Below are 6935 nucleotides of genomic sequence, written 5' to 3' on the forward strand. Positions count from 1 at the left end.
CTTATAAATATCCATCCACCCAACCTGTACATTCTCTGTTAATAAATGCATTTCTCTGTTCATTCTATGAAGTTCAGGTTTTTTAACCATTTTTTCCCTGCAGCCCTGCTCTACTTCCCTGTATATGGCAATCACTCCACTGATGTGATTGCAACTCATCTTGTAAAGGAGCTGAGGCAGAAAATGAAGCATTTAGCTCCTCTGTGCTGAACAAAAAACTCCTGAGCAAGTGAAAGAGCCATGAACCACCTTCTGACTCAGCTGCCAGCCTGAGGACTGAGCCAGACCCTTCACAGAAATCATGAGGTGGAAAGAGCTGAGCTCCACCTTGTTTCCAGCCCATCTCCTGTACCTCAGTAGGTAGAAGGAGAGGCTGTGCCATCCCCAGCCGTCCTTAACCTATTGCTAAAAACACCTCTGTTTGCACAGGCTGCCTCATGTCTCTGGATGGAAACATCCTTTCTCATAACTTGATGTTCCATAAGCTGGCTTGTGACCTTGTATTTTGACCTTCTGTAAAGTGAATGTCTTCTGATCATCGCAGTCTGGCTTTTGTGTACCACCGTAAGCCCTCATCTCAGCCACCTCAGGGGCCAAACATGCTAAGCTCTCTGAGCCTTTCCCTTCCATGCCTGCCCCGATTAATCTTCCGTGGTCCCTTTCCAAAACATGAGTATCCTATTTTAATTCTGTTCAGCTCCTTGAGCAGCTTCCAAACAGCAGCTAACCAAGGCATCAGATAATTAAATCATTCTCTCTTGTCTGTTTTTAATAAATTCCCTTGGTCAAACATCCAAAGCCCCTATTTGCTCTTGCAGCTGCTAGATCTGCATCCATAACTTCATATTTGCTGCTATTCCTAGGACGGAACTCTCTCACTTACTTCAGTCTCTATTCTAGTAAGTCACTGTCTGTTTGTTACCAGAGAAAAATCTTCATCTTGTCACCAAGCCAAAGGATCAGGACATTCCCAGAAGACCTCAGAGACAAATTTTTAACCAAACTATTTAACCAAACAATGCTCTTAGTTATATGATTTAGTTTTAGGTAGTCCTGTGAGGAGTAGGGAGTTGGACTTGATGGTCCTTATGGGTTCCTTCCAAATTGAGATACTATATGATTCTATGATTCTATTTAAAAATTTTCCACTGAAAGGTTTTATTGGTATTGAGAAAAGCTGATCAATTGAAATAAGAATGCTGGGCAGAAAAGATCGCTTTAGACAGGAATGGGAAAGGATTCCCACTCCACACAGGACAAAATCTGGAAATAACCCCAAAATGCTGGTGTGTCTATGTGTTTTCATTAAAAAATAAACAACATCTTGGCTTTGCACTAGTAAAGAATCCAGAGTTTTGAAATCTTACATAACAGAAAACCATTTTTCACCAGTTTTCATATTTGGAGCGTTGGAGCCTCTAGGAAACATTTACTCTACTGAGTCCAAGGATGAAGGATAAGAAGCAGCAGCAGATTGAACCTTCCCTCCCATCAGGAGGAACCCATAAAGGCACTTCTCCAGGAGGATGCTGGAATGAGGTTTGACAGTGCCCAAGGCCCATTCCAGTCCCACGACCCCTCCCACCAGGCAGAAGGCTTGAAAACCTGTTCTCCATGTCTATAGCAGAATCACCTCATAATGACATAATTTTGTGCTCAGATTCTGCCTTCGCCACATACTTTATTCAAAATAGGAGATTATAAATTTTGATTTTATTTCTTTTGGTGTCACTGATAATCTGCAGAGTATTTTTTCTTTTCTACCAATGAAAATAACAAATCAGTTATTTCAATTTCTACCATCCTGGCAAGTGGAAGACTAGAAATGTACAACTGAAAAATGCACAACAACTCTTTTGCAAGAGAGGGAAGTACCTCAGCATGGAAAAATACTGCATCTCAGGATATCTGTTACTTTTTTAGCCCCCGTCTGACTTGTGAAGGCAGTCCTTTTTTCCTGACATATTTGCTGAACTTATTGGCATTGATGAGAGACACCTAGCTTTACCTGGCCAGCCTCGTTTAATACAGCCTTGCACTGTAGACCTGCCAGGAAAACAAGACTTTCCGACTCTGTCATGCACTCTACTTTTCTGCCATGTAAATGAGACATGACCTTGGTTGAGGAGTGATGAGAAATACTTTCTGTATAGATGTAGCATCCACAAATGGGATCTTACTCTATGTAGCAAGACGAGGGAAGATTAAACTTTAAAGCCTAGATAGCTTTTTTTTTTTCCAAGACAGTCGGCTTGGAGACACTTCAAGGCATGTACAAGATGTCGTTGACAGATAAACGCCACTTGTCAGCTCTACCTTCTGCCTTACAATGACCCAAAGGGTGACATTACTGTGTAAGCAACACATGCCCCATGGTGTCCTATAGCAGTCAGAGTGTTTCCTTTCTGACAGTAAATTCCGGCACACCGAGGCACTCGGCACCAAAGTCAAGAGCCAGTCCCTAGGTCAGGGCAGCAGGCAAAACGGCAGGAGGAGAGAGGAGAGCAGCTTCTTTCTGTCAACTGCTTGGCTGGATCAGTCAGAAAAAATTAAGTTGAGGGTTGCTAAGAAAAGAAAAGTGATGGGAATTTTGCCACTGACTTCAAGAGAGCCAGAGCTTATTTCACTCTGTTTTTAAGAGGAAACTTGAAAGAGGACCGTGCAGCCAGGAGAGGAGAGAATTGCGTCCCAGAATTTTGTTCTTACTTCCACAGGTAAAATTGGGAGCAGCTCCTCACCTGAGCTAAGCCTAGGTAAGCAAGACCCACGCTGGTTTTACATGCTCCATAATTGTGAATGCCTGATGTGGTATACCAAAGAGAAGTTTCTTCAGCTCCAATTTGATCTGTTCATTAAGCATGTGAAATTTACCTCAGCAGCTTACAAAGAACACATGATTTACCCCAGCAGATTATGCTGTATCACGCTGGTATGGTGTCTCCAGCGCTGGCCAATGAGGCTTGGGATGAGGAAAACGCCCCTTCAACATTATAAACCTAGGACTCTGATCTCAGGTTCTCTCTCAGAATTGCATTTTTTTGTGTTTTCTGATGCCAATATAGCATTTCACCATTGAACATGGTAGATTAATTTCAAATTATTTTCAGTGCATTTGATCTGTCTTATTAGAAGTCTGCAGAATTTCAAAATCATGCCTGTAGAAATTTAGCCCTGGAAATTCCTGAGATCCATAACTATCCCAGCAATAGCACAAATATTCCCAAATTATTTTTTCCACGTCTGTTTCCCTACTGGTTACAATTAACATGTTCCAGTGACAAAATTCTGCTGGTGCCTCTTGTACCCAAAGATGCACACCCTGTATTAAGGGAAATACTAGCACAGGGCATTCCAAATAACATTTGATTAATGATTGATTAACGTTTCTGAGACAATTTTAGAATTATTGCAATGACAGAGTCAGAGTTTCTAATCAGTGCTTACACGATACCAATCTTCTGTGTTAAAATTGTCACAAGCCTCCAAACGAATGTATTAGAAATACACTGGTATTAAAAAAATTTATTTGGTCTCTTTTAGAATTTTAAATATTGCAGTCTTACAAATTTTAACACTTCATAGAGGTAGATATATATTTCAACAATTCAGAATGAATGATGGAAATCCAAGTGTCATTCACTAGTGTTCAAAGAAAAGTATCCAAGGGGCTGAAAGGGGCTGAAAACAAAGGGGCTGAAAATAAAACTTTAAAATTCACTCTAACTATCTGATAGCCTGGAAATGTTGTCAAAGTGGTTGTTCCCATTCAGACTGCCACCATCTAAGGTCACCCTCGCTATATAATGATCACTCTATGAAGGTATTTAACAGAAATACATTCGATTCCCAGATGTCCAAAGGCGTTTGTACATATCATCATAAGCAACTTCCTTAACTGGGGCATACCTCAGATCTCTCTTTGTAAAGTGGGGGTGATTTCCATTCTTTTACCCTATGGCTGTTATCACACCTTCGCTTCCTTAGAGAGCCTATGGAGTGTGCATTAGTACCTGTACTAATAGTACCCTTAATCTCAGTTGCTACCAGGATATATTATTACTATTTACAATGCCTAAAAAATACTGCTGCATATGAATAGATGGAATAAAAGGTATCGAGTTCTGGGGCTGGTGTTATCTTTTATCTGTTAAATCACTTGTTCTTAGCATAACTGCAGTGTAATTGTAACAGTACAACACGCTGGGCTAATTTGTTTGACACATTAACGGTATAGTTTCCTGACACACGTAATCCAGCACCACTGCAGACTGCGGTTATCAGGATGGGCCCGTTCTCCCCTCCTTTCTCTCTCCTTCCTCCCTCATCCAGAAGGTCTTGTTCCCTTCCTTGTGCCGGACCTGGAGGCTCTGCAGGATGAGGCAGTTCAGCTTACTGATCTGAGTGAATCTGACTCACCTGGAGCAGGAGGCACTTTGCTTCTGCTGCCTTAGCTAGCTGAAGCAATACTCTCCAGCAGCCGTGCGATCGGTAGATACGAGGCAAAGGGAGGGCACAGCCACAGACAGGGGAGTGGGATTGTCCCTCTTAGCTGCAACCTACACACACATAGTGTTAGGTTTAACGGGAAATTATACCCTCGTTGTGTCCGAGGTCCACAGTTTATAAACATCCGCTTCCTATTCTGGAAGATAATTGAGATACGTGTGAAGTGCTGAATATTGATCTCTTAATTCCAAAAACGTCTGTTGCGTGGAGATAGATTTTTCTTTAATTTATCCAAATCTTTTTTCCTTTGTATTGGATGAAAAAAAATCAAATTCCTTTTTAACCTTCAGTGAACCACTGGAGGGTCCCACTGATTCACTGAGGACGGTGAACATGGGCTGCAGGGAACATAATTGAAAAGGCAGCACCATCCCCTGGGAGCACAAAGCAAACCCGCAATAATTAGCCATAAAGCCCTCTTGGTAGAGGCCTTCACCTTCTCACTAAGAAACGAGGGTTAATCAGTTTTCATCATTTGCTCTATGAGCCTGGCCAGTCCTCATAACTTTATGATTCCTCTTGAACTTGACATATGCTGAAGATTTACTTTCTTCCTATGTACATTATGTAATGAAAGGAACGGTATACTCCCTTTCCGCACTAACAAATGTCATCTTTTATGTAACATACTTAATATGGCTGAATGACAGGAATGTGGTGGCACCACCCTAGCTTCGTTTATGAACACCTGTTGGCTTTAACAGGAATAAAGTGCCAGTTTCTACTAATATTTCCAAACTCTTTGTAACCTCTATTCAATCTGAGTCAGCACTGGGCTGGAAAATAGTGATGTCTTTTAAATGAGTGATGAGGAGATTTTCCTGGGGAAAACCCTGTATGTAGAAGATTCTGACTTGAAGTTTTTGGAGAACATCCAGCATGAATTTTAAAGATAGGTTGTAACTCAAAAAATTACATGAAGTGGTAAGATTAAAGATTAAAAAAGACTATTAGAATCAGTCAGCAAGGACTTACTGCATTAATTAAGCTTCACAAACAGCCCAGTGAAAGTAGGCTAGAAAGAATATTTTATATATAAAGGAATTAAAACAGAGACAAGTCATGGAATTTGAAGATCCATTGGAGGTATTGGGATAAAGAACAGGACCCCAGAGATATGGCTCTCAGTCTTTGTCCTTGGCTCCTAGTCTAAGGTATATGCTGCTTTCTGGATCTGTGAACCCTGGAAGAGAAATCCCAAGGGGATATATTTCACTTTTGCCACGGACTGCACATATGAAGTTCAGAACAGACACTTGTTTTGACTTTTTGGATGAGATCCTTTGTGCTTAAATTTTAGTGAGTGCCAGCTCCCTTTTTAGTTTCAGTGTCAGCTTCTGCATCTGAACTCGTCTTTCCCAGCTGTGCAGTCACTGGAGATCTAGTCATGGGGCTCAGTTCAGTTACTTAAACATGATCACACACAGCCATCTGAGAGTGCCCTCTGGTATCCGTCATGGCCTCCCGCTGCCCTTGCACAGCATGTGGGTCATCAGTAAGTCTGGTGTCAAATCCACCTCTTCCATATGACTCTCTGAGTAACTTCAGTCACCTCTGATGACACTACACACATGTTTAGGGAGCTGAATACTTATCAAATGGATTTTAGAGGGCAATGCAGAAGTGAATTTTCGATAAGATGTCTCATATCTTCCATTTCAATGGTGACCAGCCCACACGTCAGTGCTCCAGTGGAGATATCCAGAGAGCCCTACACAATGCATCTGTCACAGAGATTAATGATTATGAGAGATTGTTGGGCTCATAACTACAACAATACATTGGATGCCCAAAAGTGAGCCCTCTCGTGCTCCCCTCCTTTTCCACAAGCTCCTCCCAGCTGCTGCCTGCACAGCAGATCAGCCCAGTCTGGCTTTTCACTCTTGCATTGGCTGTGCACCCACAGAATTGCACGTCATCCAAAGTCTTTCATCCATGCATACATGAGCCACCCAGCTCAATCTCTTCTCCACTGCCACCTCCTAGACACGCTGTTGGCAGTGCAATGCACCTCAGTGTACAGACTTTACAGTATGGATTCTGGCTATTCCTTTCTCAGTGGTACAATGATGTTCTGGGCCTAATCTTTCCAGTTAGCCTAAGTTTTACCACATGGTTCATTAAAAAAAAAATTAAAAAGTGGGCATTGCAGGCATTCGTCTATGGGAAAAATTCTTCTTCCAAAAATAAACCCTTACTGCTCAAGTTAGAGCCTGAGGCTTAAGGTATTAGCAGTCTGGAACCATAACAATACAAACATATGAGAAGCCCAAATGGGACCGAACAGCATTTGTGCATCATGCTGTCACTGCTTTCATATTACCAGGTCAATAAACCTTGTGGGATTGCTTCTGCAGGACTTTTTCCCTGCATATAAACTGCATAAGCAGGAAGACTGTGTGCCATCTACTGCACCTAAAAAAGCACAA

The sequence above is a fragment of the Balearica regulorum genome, chromosome 1, assembly GCF_011004875.1.
Source record: "Balearica regulorum gibbericeps isolate bBalReg1 chromosome 1, bBalReg1.pri, whole genome shotgun sequence".
Taxonomy (NCBI): Eukaryota; Metazoa; Chordata; class Aves; order Gruiformes; family Gruidae; genus Balearica; species Balearica regulorum.